This window comes from Euprymna scolopes, chromosome 19 (assembly GCF_053919585.1).
Source record: "Euprymna scolopes isolate OS-2025 chromosome 19, ASM5391958v1, whole genome shotgun sequence".
Classification (NCBI taxonomy): domain Eukaryota; kingdom Metazoa; phylum Mollusca; class Cephalopoda; order Sepiida; family Sepiolidae; genus Euprymna; species Euprymna scolopes.
In genome coordinates, this window is record NC_136500.1 from 36,301,957 (window position 1) to 36,319,717 (window position 17,761).

The 17,761-nt window shown below is 34.3% G+C and overlaps 1 long non-coding RNA gene across 1 annotated transcript; it reads left to right on the forward strand.

Annotated features, from left to right (window-relative positions):
* The first annotated feature begins 5,617 nt into the window (after window positions 1-5,617).
* LOC145240129 (uncharacterized) lies at window positions 5,618-6,758 on the forward strand. The gene is made up of 2 exons (XR_013862486.1): window positions 5,618-5,790; window positions 6,218-6,758. It is a non-coding gene; the product is annotated as an uncharacterized LOC145240129 (long non-coding RNA).
* The last annotated feature ends 11,003 nt before the right edge of the window (window positions 6,759-17,761 follow it).

Consider the following 17,761-nt stretch of genomic DNA (forward strand, 5'->3'; position numbering starts at 1 on the left):
GTTCTGGTAACTTTTTCTCTTCACTCCGAGATCAGCATTGATGTTATTTCTCTCTCATATGGCTGGAATTTCTATTGAAAATCAAAGATAGGTCAGGCATTTCAACTTAAAATATATATTCATTTGATCTTAACTAATATTATAACTATTCCTTAACTATAAATTGATTCTTTATACATAACTCTATATACATTATACATGTGCATCTTCCTTGAGGAGTTGATCATCAACAAATTATTTTCTTATTTCAGTTCTAAAATAATCCCACTAAAATTACACATCAACACTCTGGAAATACTTGGAAAATGTTTTGCTTTTTAATGAATAAAATACTTTATATTTTAGTGCATAAATTTACTTTACTGTATAAATTTCAGGCAAAATGATTGTAAGAAACTGAAAAACGCTGATAATTTTTCTAATAAAATCTAAAATTCAGGAAGAACTCTTGCTTAATAAAATACTGGAGCAACACTAAAAAAACTACTAAGAACGCTCTCCTAACCACATTGATCTCTTTCTAGTCTGCTCATATCAACTGTATTTTCCTATCTGCCTTATTATCATTGTATATCATCCTTTAAAGCGAGTCAAATTACCAACACCTACAAAAACTCACAATGCAAATGACAACTTCACAAACAAAACTTTGAGGTCACTTTGGATTCAATCAGCAATCAATTCTATTATCAGACTCTTTTCTGATCATTGAACAACATAGTGAATGGCCGTTTGTTTTATCCTAGTACTCCTCTGCAGCAGGACAGTTACTCTCTCCCTTGCATAATCATCAGAACTACTGCGGTTTTCAATTAGATGTTGCGTATTAAGGAAGCTCAACAAATGTTGGTTCTGCCTCCCTCTTGCTTCAGTATGCCACTTATTTGTCTTATTAGAGCCTGGTTCTCATCATTCATTATTTTCTGACAATGTGTCATCACCAGTGTCCACTGGCAACACTGAACTGAGCCATGAACACATGTTTCCCACATGTTGAGCCATGCTTTTCATGACTGAAGACTCTGGACGGGTTACTGAGATAATACCACCAGTTTTATTCATTTATAATATATTTATATAGGTGTGCAGTGTCTTACCGTAACAGATCAAAAACCATGAAGTGTGCAATCGATCAATGTTCATGCACACTAAGCCTCTTTTCTGCCATTGGATCTACAGATTAACACTGCTGCTTTTGACAGATGCATAAAATACAAAAATAACATGTTTTATTAACTATTTGCTCTTATATATATATATAAGCATTGGATCTACAGATTAACACTGCTGCTTTTGACAGATGTATAAAATACAAAAATAACATGTTTTATTAACTATTTGCTCTTATATATATATATAAGCACTACAAAGTCTGTTTTGAACTCTGTCAAGGCAGGATAAATTGCTTCTTGCAGCTCCTGCCCAGATGTGGCAACAATACTCCATCCTTGGATGTACCTGGCTTTTATACAGGTAAAGAATTACATCAGGAGTGAGATATCTACTAGAAGCCACTATTTTCCCAGCAGTCGTGGCAACGGATTTGATGTATGTGTTCTATTTCAGATCAAGAGTAAAGGTCAAACCCAGAAGCTTGTCAGAATATGGAGCCTCCCCAAGAAGAGAGCCATTCATTTCAATTTATGCCAGACGAGGATCAGAGCATTAATGATGTAAAGATAGAAGCTTGGTTTTAGATGCATTAAAATTGATCAGCCACCTCTTTCCCCATTATACCACATGTTTAAGATCAGAGGAGAGAGAATCAAAGAGAACTTGGTCATTTACAGCTTTTGAAATATTTCCATAGGTGGTAGTGTCGTCAGCATAAATTTCTACGAATGATCTTTGGGTGTGATCTGGGAGATCATTGATGTAGATCAGGCAGACAGTTGGGCCCAGGATGGACCCCTGAGGGACTCCAGCATTAATACTGTGAGATTCTGATTTCTGTCCATCAACCACTACTCTTGTGAACCTATCAGAGAGAAATGATTTAATAATTGAAAAGACATTTCCAGCTATACCGTAGCTGACAATCTTGTGAAGTAGGCCTTTAGGTCATACCCTTTCAAAGGCCTTTGATGTCAAGAGCAATTGCCCTAGAAAGGAAGCCTACATCAAGAGATTAGCTAATCCTATGAGATATTACTGTTAGCACATCTGGTGTAGATAATAATGTTTGTGCATGTTTATGTGTGTGTAAAATATTTACATACAGTAATGTGTGTGTATGTGTGTGCAAAATATTTCTATACAGTAATGTGTGTATGTGTGCACACAAAACAAGAATACCAATACAATCTTCCCTTCTAGACCTTTTTCTCACAATTTCCCCTGAGCTATGTTCATGTTCCGTTCTATCTCCTCTGGGATCTTCTGACCACTTGGTTGTATCAGTTAAGAAAAAAATTAAATGTAATAAGTCTTCAGATGTACCTCACCACTGTACAGTATATCGATACTCTACGGCTGACTGGGATAGCTTCCATACATTTATATCTGATCTACCTCTGCATTCCATGTTTAAATAGGATGTGTCCTCTATAGTGTCAGACCTGACCGAATGGTTAATTGTAGGCATGGACCGATTCATACCATCCAAAAATTCCAACAAAAATCTAACAGCGAGCCATGGTTCTCCCTAGAATGTGCTGCTGCCATCGTGCACAGAAATCACTTTTTCCATAGCTACTCTGAGACTAAAGACTGCCAGCGACCACTGTAAAAGAGTAATAAAAAAATGCAAGAGAGCTATATGCTCAGTCCGTTAAATCCAAAGTAGCTGCGCAGCGGTTTTGTTCCCACCAGTTTTGGCAAATAGCAAACTGAACAGAAGTGTGTGTTCTATCCCAACCATCATCAATGGACCTGAGGTCATCTCATCATCATCATCAGACAAGGCCAAACTATTCGCCAAGAACTTTGCAGCTAATTCTACCCTATGCGACAATGACTATCAACTCCCCATATTTCCTCCTATAACAGACAACATGCTATGCAACATACAAATATCTGTGTATGAGCTCGCCAAGCTAATCAAGAACCTTGATTCCAGTAAAGCAACTAGCACTGACGGCATTCCAATTATAGTGCTAAAAAAGCTTCAACCAGAACTTGCTCCCATACTTACAAAACTGTTTAAGCCTTAATGAGAAGTGCTTCCCAACACCCTGGAAAACTCATCATTATGCCATGTAATTAAAAATCAGGTAATAAGTCAACTCCCTCTCAGTACAGACCAATAAGTCTCCTGTGCGTCATGAGTAAGTTCCTGGAATCCATATTAAATAGAGAAGTAGTCAACTACCTCAGCAGAAATAACCTTCTTATTGACATGCAATATGGTTTCTGTTCTGCTAGATCTACAGCAAATGTGCTAACGGTTATATCTCATAGGATTAGTGAATCTCTCAACAAAGGCTTCCTTTCTAGGGCAATTGCTCTTGACATATCACAGGCCTTCGATATGGCATGGCATAAGGGCCTACTTCACAAGATTTCCAGCTATGGTATCACAGGAAATGTTTTCTCAATTATTAAATCATTTCTCTCTGATAGGCTCATAAGAGTAGTGGTTGAGGGCCAGAAATCAGAGGCCCACAGTATTAATGCTGGAGTTCCTCAGGGGTCCATCCTGGGCCCAACTTTCTTCCTGATCTACACCAATGATCTCCCAAAACACATACTTAAATCATTCGTTGATATCTCTGCTGATGACACAACCATCTATGGAAACACATCTAAGGCCGTAAATGACAAAGTTCTCTCTGATTCTCTCTCCTCTGATCTCGAGCGCATGGTACAGTGGGGGAAGAGGCCTCTGGTTACTTTTAATGCATCAAAAACTAAGCTCCTATCTTTACATCATCAATGCTCTGATCCCCATCTGGCATCAACTGAAATGGATGGCTCTTGTCTAGGGGAAGCTCCATCTTTTGATAAGCTTTTGGGATTAACCTTTACTCCTGACCTGAAATGGAACACATACATCCAGTCTGTTGCCAAGGTCGCTGGAAAAATAGTAGGATCCTTTTACCATTCCAGAAGATATCTCATTGCTGATGCAATTCTCTATTTATAAAAAATACAAGTACATCCAAGGATGGAGTACTGCTGCCACATCTGGGCAGGAGCTGCTAAACACAGCCTATCCTGCCTTGACAGAGTACAAAATAGACTTTGTGGTTTAGTGGGGGGGGATGCCAAAGAAGAGACGTTGCGAGCCTGTGTTTGTTTTATTGTTACTTCCATGGCAAGTGCTCGTCTGAGCTCTAATCCCTGGTCCCCCCTTGCTAATCTTTCACGATAAACACCCATCTAGCTGAAACCACTGTCAAAAATTTTCCCCACTTTTTAACTGTGCCAAAACCAAAAGCAAAACGTAGATTCTATGAACAAAGCTTCTTTCTTAGAAGTTCATGCCAGTGGAACTCTTTTCCGTCTGCCTGTTTCCCACCTGACTACAACTTGGATGTCTTCAAGTCCAACATAAACAAATTCCTGACGAATCACCCCCTTAAGTAAGACACTTTATCAAATCTCCATTACTAACGATTACCACCCTGATAAGTGGTGATTTCCAGGTAAAAAAACAAAACAAAAAAAACAACGCAAGATGGATAATCTATATTAATAAAAGCATAAAACAAGATCTCATATAACCTTCATAATTACACATTAAATAATCTATATTATGTTTCTCTTAGTCTGTCTGTTCCATTTCTTCTCAGAAACTACTTGGCCGACCTGGTTGAAATTTGGTATTGACCTTTGTTATGATGAGGTGCAGCGAGCTAAATATTATGGTATCCATTTTATACACAGTTAGAGACTAATTATTGGCATTTAATACAAAAATGAGCGCAAATTTAATCATATTTTACAATCATTTGGCATGAAGCACTTTTCTAAATTAATGGATTATAGTTTTTATTAACGTTTTTTTAATGGGCTAAAAAGTATAGTTATTATTATTATTATTATTATTATTATTAGTAGTAGTAGTAGTAGTAGTAGTAGTAGTAGTAGCAGCGGTAGTAGTAGTAGTATCATTATTATTATTATCATTTACTATAAATCGAAAATTTATTGAAAGCAAAAATAAAATAAAGGAAAACTAATACATTTTTTTTTTTTTTAAATCTCATCAAAAAAAAAAAAAAATTATAAACATGACTTTTTCCCCCAATTATTTTTCTCCAAACTCTCCCCCTAGCAGTACGTCTCCACCCGGGCAACGCCAGATAAATACGACTAGTGAGTCAAAAGATGGAGATGGTGTTTTACGATAGCCATCTCTTCCCTAACTAAAATCAAGCAAAAATATCAGACGAACAGTTTATTCTGTCACTGTTCTAGTGCAATAATTAAAAACGGTCGTATGTATCGAAACCCCAGCCCACCCATGATCTCCTCCTTTCCTCCTGTCGTCAGAAAAGCTTCTTAGAACGGAACATGGATTTTGTAAGACCGAAATGTGATTTGCTATTCGGCTTGATGATAGTGCTAAATACTAACCAATGGGAGTCGAGCAAAAGTATTGCAGTTGTCACGTGACTGTTTTTATCAATGAATTCTTGCAGCTTTCCGAAATTAGTAGGATGGGGGGGGGGTACACAAACAAATGTAATAATTTAGTTTCATTCATACTTTTCCGAAAAAAAAAGAAGAAAACGTAAAAGAAAAGAATCGGAATAATTTTCACTCTATTTGGAGTATTACTCGTTTATCCGACTAATGTTTTTGAAAAATAATACACAAGATTGATATGTCGTCGTTTTTTTAAAGGTAGGAAACTAGATTAATTTTATTTTATTTATTTATTTATTTATTTATTTTTTTACATAGAAATCGCTCCAGACAAAAGAGCTAAAAATAAAAAAAAATTAAAAGAAATAAAAACTACTTCACGGTCAAAATGATAAAAGTTAGATGGATAAATTCCGACTCAGAAAACAGCAATTCTTTTTTCCCCCTTTATCAGAAACATTACTCATGGAATATGAGGATTAAAGGATAAAATTTGAGAAGCAAGAATTGCGAGGCTAGTTCCACTTTCCAATTTCCTAAATTATTATTCTATTTTACCATTCTACAAATACCAAATCCATTTTAAATCTAAATTGCCTGCAGCATTTTTGTAGCAAATTATTCACCTACAATAACTATTGTGGCGAAAAATAGTAATCTTTATCTTAATCTTCTTAATATTCAGATTCTATACTTTTGTTGTGCCGGGTTAACCACTTTAGAGGCTGTCAACGTCCGGTTACCCATACCAGAAGCCACTGATGTCCAACTGGAGCAGCTCGCTGACGCCTGCCTTTTAATGGCAACCGACATCTAGCTTCCAATCTTGACACATTATCTGAATTTGTTTTTGCCTTCTGATCTTTCGTCTTTGGTTGTCAATAGGACGGTTCCTATCGTCCTTTTCAACTAAAAAAAAAAAAAATGGCCGCCGTAGTAAAATACACACCACGATGTAAGCACACTGCGACACTTCATTTCATTTTATTTTATTTTACTAGCACGTCACCCCCCCCCCCCCGGCCTTGCCCGGTTGTAAATACACTTAAATGATATTTTAATTAATGCAAATTTCGTATTGTGTACCCAATCTATAAGTAGTAATTAAAAAAAAAAAAAAAAAAGAGGCTTCGATGCCATTAGTTAGAGTTAAAAAGTAAAACATAAAAAGTAAAACATAAAAAGTAAAACATAAAAAGTAAAACATAAAAAGTAAAACATAAAAAACTCTTGTAGTGGTACTCAGGTCTGATTAGATCCCTTTTCCACCACAAACAAATAAATAATTTAAAAAATCAAACATGTGAAATAAAATTTGTTTACACAAAAATAAGTAAAAACGAATCATTTTTCAGTGTCGAAAAAGTGTGTCTTGCCAGACAGTTTCTTATCCATGTGAAAGTTATTTAGACTGTTTGTTGGATTGACAGGAAAAAAAAAAAGCAGAGAATGTCCTTTGTTTTCTTAGTGAGAAAACAGGCTTACATTTTTTGTGTGACATGAGAAAGAAAGAGGAAAGTAAATGTCTTTGTGCGCGGCTGAATATTTGCATTGTTCTCTGTGTGTGCGCATGCGTGTGAATAGGTGTGTATTGTCATGCTGGCGAGAGCAAGTAGCAACGAAGACGTTGGTAAGAGAAAAGAGAGGTGGAAAGTACATGTTTGTGTGTGCGGCTGAATGTCTGCATTATTCTCTCTATGCATGCATGCATGCATATGTGCAAATAGGTGGGTTTCATCATGCTGGCAAAAGGAAGTAGCAACGAAGATGCTGACGAGAAAAAGAGAAAAGAGGATGAGAAGAGTTCTCTCATCGTTTATATATTTTTTGAGAAGCTCCCAGAAGAGTTGGGAAAAAGGTTTGAAAATTAAGTCTTTCTTTGAGCGTTGATTGGTTAAAAAGAGCATGTCTTTGTCACGTGGTATGCTTTCAATTACGTCCACCGAACAAAACACATTTTAAGTTTTCTTTCCCGCAGAATTTGCGTGGGTGTATTTTGTGAAATTGTTGCGCCTCTGAAATTTATCAATTTCTTTTTGCACACGTAATTGGATTTTTATTTATTTATTTATTTATTAAAACAAGAAATGAATGCATTTTTGCATACGTAATTGGATTTTTGTTTATTTATTTATTAAAACAAGAAATGAATGCATTTTTATGTGTGTTTAACTGCACACTCCAGCATTATTCATTATCATTTGAGTTAGGTCCATATGCATATCAAAACTTTAAAAATTAACGTAGTTAAGCGTATAAATGTATATTTCCACATGCATAAAAGATACACGTTAAGTTGACATACGCCTGCCAAATTCAAATTTTTTCAACTTTGACCCCTTAGCAGCTATTTTTATTGGCTAAAAACCAAATCGAATTTGTTCCACAAATCCCCTATATATCAAATTTCACGTCTGAAGACCAAAAATTGATAGAGTAGTTTGGTAGAGACCGGTCCACACACAGATGATGATGATTGCAACGTCTTATCAGACAAGTGCCACTTCCTCAAACACTTAAAGTTCATGAGCCCAAAAATGACTTCCATCGCCACAGGACCATTTTAATAGACAAATGCCTGAGGGAGTATCTATACACAGATGATGTTACAGAGTCTTAGCTTTGTACGACAGTTAAATCTCTCTCTCGGTTCAAAAGGTTGAGATCCAGCAACAAGCAAGAGCAAGATAGCCAGCAACAACTTAAACTGCAGACCAGCTTAATGCGGGTACTGGTCTCCTGCTTTATAGTGTTTTAAATCAGAGACTTGCTTCTCCTAGAAGGGTTGCCTTCACCATGGCTAACGGGAGCCCTCTCCACCCCAACACACACATACATACACACAAACACACAGAGTGCTAGTTGGCCGTTGACCCCGAAAAAGGGTTCATTCGCCCTTTGGACGGTCTTGTTTTTAATCCTTCAGGGAGACTAGCCACCCTCCTCACCAAACAAGTCTGATGGGGGAACCAGTTTAGTCGCCGGTGATCCGACCATGAGGCAGGTAGTACTGGGTTACATGGTACCAGTAGCATATGACATGACCTATATATATATATATATATATACATACCCAGCGTGACCCAGTCATAAAATACAAAAAAATATATTTTAATTCATGCAGATTTCTCATCTATTATTATACATCCATTTCTATTGATTTTTATCTAATGTATAACTGTGATTTCAGAAGTTATAATGTCTCGAGTAGCATCCACCAGAGTCAAAACCAGAACGTTTAGTGCTCCAGTTTCAGTCATTATTTATCTCTCCAGCATCATTATTGTCTGCGCTACCAACAGATGGATACAAAAGGTTAAAAATTAAGCGATTTTGAGCTAGGAGTGCACAAAAGTAACAGCAGGTGTCATGTTTTATTCGACTTACCCTGCCAAGTTCAACTGTTTTGTTTTCAATTTTGACCCCTTATCAGTAATTTTTGCTGGCTAAAAAACCAAATCAAAAGTGTGCTACAAATCCAAATACCGTATATATCAAATTTCAACTCTGTAAACCACATACTCAGAGAGGAGTTTGGTAGAGACTTTTTGCAAACACACACCGACAAGGTCACTTATATATATATATATATATATATATATATATATATATATATATATATATACATATATATATATATAGATATATAGATAGATAGATAGATGGATAGATAGATAAATGGATGAATTTAATTATGTTATCAAAGAGTAAATTTTTAACAAAACAAAACTCATCAAGATAAGAGTTGAACACTATGAAGGGGAACAAATACATTAAAAGAAAGATGAGGAATAAAAGTTCGATATAATTGTATTATATCATTAGAACAATAAGGAAAAGATAAGGGGGAAAGTAAATGGGAAAATTATTTTTCTGATGATATAATACAATTATATCTAACTTTTATTCCCCATCTTTCATTTAATATATATATATATATATTTTTTTTTTTTTTTTTTTTTTTTTTTTTTTACAAGGTAGTCACCACTTATCAAGGCCCGGAAGCCACTCAGGGATAAAGGTTATTGCATGTACACTACGTTAGTATTGGAGATTTGATAAAGTGTCTTACTTAAGGGGGCGGTTCATCAGGAATTTGTTTATGATAGATTTGAAGACATCCAGATTGTAGTCAGGTGGGAAACAGGCAAACGGAACAGAGTTCCACAGGCGTGCACTTCTCAGAAAAAAGCCATGTTCATGGAATCTACATTTTGATTTTGGCACAGATAAAGAGTGGGGAAAATTTTTGACAGTGGTTTCAACTAGACGGGTGTTTATCGTGAAAGATTGGCAAGGGGGGACTAGGAATTGGGGCTCAGACGAGCACTTGCCATGGAAGTAACGATAAAACAAAGACAGGCTCACAACATCTCTTCTGTGGGAGAGAGGTTGCAGGGAAGAGAAAAGGCCCCCCCACTTAACCACAAAGTCTATTTTGTACTCTGTCAAGGCAGGATAGCTGTTTTTAGCAGCTCCTGCCCAGATATGGCAGCAGTACTTTATCCTTGGACATACTTGGCTTTTATATAGATAGAGAATTGCATCAGTAATAAGATATCTACTGGAACGGTAGAAGGATCCCACTATTTTTCCAGCGACCTTGGCAACAAACTTGATGTACATGTTCCATTTCAGATCAGGAGTAAATGTCAATCCCAGAAGCTTATCAAAACATGGAGCCTCCCCTAGACAAGAGCCATCCATTTCGATGCCAGATGGGGATCAGAGCATTGATGATGTAAAGATAGGAGCTTGGCTTTAGATGCATTAAAAGTGACCAGCCACCTCTTCTCCCACTGTACCACGTACTGGAGATCAGAGGAGAGAAAATCAGAGAGAACTTTGTCATTTACAGCCTTTGATGTGTTGCCATAGATGGTCATGTTATCAGCATAGATATCAACAAATGATTTAAGTGTGTGTTTAGGGAGATCATTGACGTAGATCAGGAAGAGAGTTGGGCCCAGGATGGTCCCCTGAGGGACTCCAGCATTAATACTGAGGGCCTCTGATTTCAGGGGAAGTTGTGAGAAAAAGGTCTAGAAGGCTAGCGTACTGACCGGAAGTATCAGGCACATGCGTGGGTTGGTGAACAATCTGGGTAAGGTCATAGGCAATGGCAAAATCATGACAGAACCTCCCCTCATCATCTTTCTTGTTCGAATGGGTCAGCCATTCCACATTGTGGACATTGAAGTCACCACAAATGTGGATGTTAGCCGAAGGATGAGCAGACAGGATGTGGTCAATTTTTTCAGATATACTTTTAAACATAGTAACTCCGCTGTTGTGGAGGTGATAGAGGGCAAATATAAATACAGTGGTGTAAGCAAGTGCAACCCGGAAGCACATATAAGGTAAATTAGAGTCTTCACTGGAGATATCCCTGCCACACGGAAAGCCATCTTTAATGTAGGCACATATTCCATGCCCATGGCGATCTTGAGGGTCAGATTTAGATGTTAAGTTAGAGTATCCTTTAATTATGAACTCGTCTTGGGAAGTGGTCAGCCCTATGTCAGTTTCGCTTAGAAAGAATATGTCCGGTTTTGTCTCCTATAATTGGGTTTCAACCTCTGGGAGGTTGGAATGTAGACCCCTGATGTTTGAGAAGGAGACATGGTAGTAGAGGTCTACATTAGAGGATGAGGTTCTAGGTTTATTCGTGTTTTTTTTTTCTGGAGATATTTCATGTTGAGGATTTGGGATTTGTAGAACAGGACAGAGGGGGAAAGCAGGAGAGAAAAAGACAGAAAATTTATATATATATATATAAATATTTCCATCCGTTAGAACATATTCATCTTAAATTCTATGAAATTATGCAGAATGTAGAAACTATGCATAAATATAATTCAGTGTGATAGTGAAATGAAACCAATCACCAATAAGAAGTCATAAAAAATGAATAATTAATTAACATTTTTATTATAAAAGAAATATGCAAATTAGTTAAACTTCATGTAGTTGCTCGCATATCCATGACTGAGTATATTAAGAAGGTCGTTTTAACCATTTATAAATAGAAAAAGTAGGCATTTAATATTAATGTCAAAATGAGAAAAAAAAAACTTAACTTTATAGGGATATAGATAGATAGGTAGATCGATTATCCATATTTATTTTTTTAAGACTTATGTTTTATTGTGAGGGTGTGTGTACGTGCGTGGGGGGGGGATCCTATGTTAATTTAAAATAGGCTATGTTTTTATTTTTTGGAATGATTAAAACTTTAGATTTTTCCGATGTGTACGAATTCTTTTAACTAAAATTATTAATTTGAAAAAGAAACGAAAAAAAAATACAGCAATTTTTCTTGATAAAATATTTTCGTTCTAGTTGGCATCTGTTTTTCCAATTCTATTCTAAACTCGATTCTAGAATAAAAATCCTATTCTAGAATTGGATACATAGGAGAGACCACATGAAGGTTGCCAACATCTCTTGGTGAAAGTAGAGCAATATTACCAACTAAGCTTGAATGCAATACATCAAGCTTGCTATCTGCATCTGTATTCACTATGCCGTGCAACAGCCGTAACCATTGATCTCCATTTCCTCTGACGGATAGCAAATCTAGTGGGATTGTTTGGTCACACGGTGATCAATCAGACCATATAAGGGCATAGTAATTTCTGGCAGTACATTTTTAGGATTGCATCTAGAAATCTTTAGCTTTTTGTAGAGCTTCCATAGGGCTTTCAGACAACTACATAGAAAGATGTATACACTATCCTGCAACCCGTCGACTGATACTGTGCATGGTTAGCATTATTTGAAGATATATAAATCCCAAGAAAGAACGATCGGCAGCTGACACTTACCCACTTTATTTAATTTCTTCCAAATTCACAATCATAATTTTGACCACGTAGTGGTTATTTATCTCCTTCCCACGACTGCCGGTTCAACTATTTCTCGGAAACTACTAACTGAAATTTTGCATGGACCTTTGTTATGATAAGGTGCAGCAAACCAAGTATTATGGTATCCGTTTGATGCACAGTTAGGGATTAATATTTAATGCAAAACTGATCCCAAATTTAACCATACTCAACCATCAATTTGGCATAAAGCACTTATTCTAAGTCAACGGGCCATAACTTTTGCCCAGTTGTTAATGGGCTGAAATGTCTAGTTACATTTGATTATAGGATTATAAATTCGCATTAAAATTTGTTGCTATAGCTTTACTTTTGAACTTTTCATTCCAAATTTTGAGCAGTTTGTTATCTATTTTAATTCCTTTCAACAAAAGGACAAACTCAGTTGTTGTGGAAATGTACACTCAACTGTTCATGCAATATGTATTCATTTTATATAAATTGTTTATTTATAGACAAGCCTTGTCACCCCCCCCTCCTTTCTTCTTCTATAAAACTTCTTACAAATTATTATAGGAGAGAATCTTGTAATTCATATAAAGATTTACTCCTATAACACTGTCATATGACTGTTTGACAAATGATACGGCTTAGCTCGTTAGTATTGTCATTAGACAAAAACAATACTAGTCTTAATAACATCAAGAGAGCATAGCAGCAATGCATTAAATTGTCCACACACCTTACCAAGGCCAAAAGTCACTTGAGAATGTAACAGTTACGTGGCAAAAAACTATCTCATATTTTTTTTTTAATTATTCGGACTACTGTTCTTGTCTTCAGTTTTAGTTTCACGTTTCGGTCAATGTAACCTCTGACTTGAGTTGATTTTATTATAATGAAGATGTGAAATAAAGTTGATTTTATTATAATGAAGATGTGAAATAAAGTTGATTTTATTATACTGAAGATGTGAAATAAAGTTGATTTTATTATACTGAAGATGTGAAATAAAGTTGATTTTATTATAGTGAAGATGTGAAATAAAGTTGATTTTATTATAATGAAGATGTGAAATAAAGTTGATTTTATTATAATGAAGATGTGAAATAAAGTTGATTTTATTATAGTGAAGATGTGAAATAAAGTTGATTTTATTATAGTGAAGATGTGAAATAAAGTTGATTTTATTATAATGAAGATGTGAAATAAAGTTGATTTTATTATAATGAAGATGTGAAATAAAGTTGATTTTATTATAGTGAAGATGTGAAATAAAGTTGATTTTATTATAATGAAGATGTGAAATAAAGTTGATTTTATTATAATGAAGATGTGAAATAAAGTTGATTTTATTATAATGAAGATGTGAAATAAAGTTGATTTTATTATAATGAAGATGTGAAATAAAGTTGATTTTATTATAGTGAAGATGTGAAATAAAGTTGATTTTATTATAGTGAAGATGTGAAATAAAGTTGATTTTATTATAGTGAAGATGTGAAATAAAGTTGATTTTATTATAGTGAAGATGCGAAATAAAGTTGATTTTATTATAGTGAAGATGCGAAATAAAGTTGATTTTATTATAGTGAAGATGCGAAATAAAGTTGATTTTATTATAGTGAAGATGTGAAATAAAGTTGATTTTATTATAGTGAAGATGTGAAATAAAGTTGATTTTATTATAGTGAAGATGTGAAATAAAGTTGATTTTATTATAGTGAAGATGTGAAATAAAGTTGATTTTATTATAGTGAAGATGTGAAATAAAGTTGATTTTATTATAGTGAAGATGTGAAATAAAGTTGATTTTATTATAGTGAAGATGTGAAATAAAGTTGATTTTATTATAGTGAAGATGTGAAATAAAGTTGATTTTATTATAGTGAAGATGTGAAATAAAGTTGATTTTATTATAGTGAAGATGTGAAATAAAGTTGATTTTATTATAGTGAAGATGTGAAATAAAGTTGATTTTATTATAGTGAAGATGTGAAATAAAGTTGATTTTATTATAATGAAGATGTGAAATAAAGTTGATTTTATTATAATGAAGATGTGAAATAAAGTTGATTTTATTATAGTGAAGATGCGAAATAAAGTTGATTTTATTATAGTGAAGATGTGAAATAAAGTTGATTTTTTTATAATGAAGATGTGAAATAAAGTTGATTTTATTATAATGAAGATGTGAAATAAAGTTGATTTTATTATAATGAAGATGTGAAATAAAGTTGATTTTATTATAATGAAGATGTGAAATAAAGTTGATTTTATTATAATGAAGATATGAAATAAAGTTGATTTTATTATAATGAAGATGTGAAATAAAGTTGATTTTATTATAATGAAGATGTTGGCATTTTATTTGGAACACTTGTTTCTTCATTTCAAAACAGCTAGGTCAGATAAATACAAACATGGCCAACTTAACAAAATGATAATCTCCTGCAATCAATTCTTCAACTCACACCAACAATTCACAATAAAGGATAAGCGTTAATGAGACAAAAATAATTGCCAGTCAATAGATGACGAACACTATGGAAGTACTATAATTGATCAATAGAACAAACTGTATTTGATTACTTGCGGTGCAATATAGAAAAACAAGTTTTGGGGATTGGATTTAAAGACAAGCTAACGGTAATCAGCATGGAGAAAAAAATAAATAATCAACGAGTCAAAGTGCAGAATAGAAGCAGGCATTTTAATATTTAATATTTGGTGCTTGTCTGGCACGGATAAAGCATAGTCTTGTGTTACATGGTTGATGTTCAGAAAACATGAACAGTCAAGCCAAAATTTAGCTTGTTTAGCACTGATAAACATAACATAAAACACAGAAAATTTAAATTTAGGCCAAGTTTTACAAGATTAGTCAAGTAACGGGAGAAGACGACAACAAGATGGAGCAACGGTTTGAACTCAGCAGGAACACCCTACTCAGTGACATGCAACATGGTTTCCATTCTGCTAGATTTACAGCTGATGTGCTAACTGTAATATCACACAGAATTAGTGAATCTCTCGACAAAGGTTTTGTTTCTAGAGCAATAGCTTTTGACATAGCCAAGGCTTTTGATAGGGTATGGCATAAAGGTATACTTCACAAGATTTTCGGCTATGGAATAGCTGGAAATGTTCTCTCAATTTTTAAATCCTTTCTATCTGATAGACTTATAAGAGTAGTTGTCGATGGGCAGAAATCAGAAGCTCACAGTATTAATTAACACTGGCATCCTTTAGGGTTCCATCCTGGGCCTAACCCTCTTCTTGATCTTCATCCTCATCAATGATGTCCCAAATAACATTGTTAAGTCATTCATAGACATTTATGCAGACATCACAATCTATGACAACACTTCTTGCCAAACTTTCACCAAAAAGACTCAACTAGCTACAATTGCTATCAATAATTTTCCCTACTCTCTTTCTCTGCTTAAATCTAAATACAGATTCTATGAACAAGGCTTCTTTCCTAGAATTGCTCGCATGTGAAACACTGTTCCATTGGCCTGCTTCCTAGCTAATTACAATATGGTAACCTTCAAGTCCAATGTAAACAAGTTCTTGTTGAATCATCCCCTTAAATAATCCAAGTTTTACCCAATCTACACCATTAACAATTACTAAACTACTACCTTGCATTCATTAATCCTTATCCTCGAGTGGCCTTCGAGCCTTGATAAGTAGTGACTTCTTGTAAAAAAAAAAAAAAATGACCTATGTAAATATAGATTCAGGCCCCATGGATGAAGGCCCCCCCCAGAAAAATTATGTCATTGTCTGAAGTCTTAGCAAACAAGATCTGTCAAACAGTCAAACTCTTGATAAAAGATTTTTATAAATTATTTACAGATTTTAGCTAATAACAGGATTACATTTATTGACCGTTTTTCTATTTTTTTTTTAAGTCAATCTTTAAATTTTATGACTATAATTTAATAATATTCATTGATTTTTAAAGGTAAATAATTCTTTTAAAGAAAAAAGCTCATATCATTTTAGTTTTTTTTGTTTTAAATTTCAAATTTTAATGATTAAATTAACTTTAAAAAAAAATAAAATAAAAAGTAAAGAGATATCTTTACTTTACTGTGTTTCGCCAGCAAGAAATTCTTTTAATTGCAAGTGTTCATGGGAAATAATTCCTTGTGTTTAGGAAAATAATCACTTTTGAACAAATTTTTGTAATTTCCCTTTGCCATTCAATACAGCGGAAGGACTTTTGGTTGTGTCTTCACACTTTATTTTTTGACATCAGCAGTTCACGGCAATGACCCATACAGCTAAAGATACAGTTACTTGCTTGGAGTCAATACTTCTAATGTATGTTTTAAAGACAGACTTAGATCTAATGACCTCAGAGGAAAATTAAATCTGGATAGTATAAGATGTGTGCAGAACAGGAAACTTTGATGGTATGGCCACACTGAAAGAATAGATGAGAATTCTTGTTAGAAAATGTAGAATACATGAGGTAGCAGAATCAGTTGGCAGAGGAAAGTTAAGGTGAATATTGGAGGAAATGATAAGGATAGACGTGAGAGAAAGATGTGTAAATAAAGACCTGTCCAGTGTTAGGTTAGGTTAGAATCCAATTTCTAAAAGCCGTCCAACACATGCCAGCATATAAAACAGATGTTAAACTGAATATGATGACTCTTAAAATCATTGAAACAAACAAATCAAAGACTGCATTTTTTTTTTTTTTTTTTGGTTCTGATGTACTTTTTGTATCCCCGTTTCTACTCATTTTATCTCGCTCATATACATTTATTCCGAGGTAATGGACTTTTTTCTTTCTTTTTTTTTTTTTTTTTTGCCAAAACGGTCATTAACAATGTTTGTTTTCTTTTTTTAAGTTTAACCTATTTCAAACTGATATAAATTATTGCACAGTTAAAATAATTCAATCAAAACAAAAATCATTCTTATTTTGCATATTTAATGTTTTTCTTAAATGCCTAAAAGAAAAAAAAAGAACAAAACAAATTGAATAATCGTACAGAAGTTTTAAAACAATTAATCGAAGACACCATCTTTACGTTTGTTCATTGAAAAGTTTTATCAAAAAAAGGAGACCCCCCCCCAAAAAAAAACGCACCCTACATAAAAAATATATTTCCCCTCACTTTTCTTTAAATCTTTCCTTAATATTTAAAATCAACGAATAAAACAAACAACTCGGGTTGTGTATGTTTGTTTACAAATGACACGTGTTGTGGCAGTCAACTGGTATCGATTGAGAAGTGTCACCTTTGAGTCTCTCGGCTTATGTGGTTCTTATTCCATATTTCATCCACTTTGCCAAAAAAGAAACCGAGAACCAAATATAATTCCCGGAACAGTCGTCTCGCCGCGTAATCTTACTGATTCGCTTCCATCGACATTTG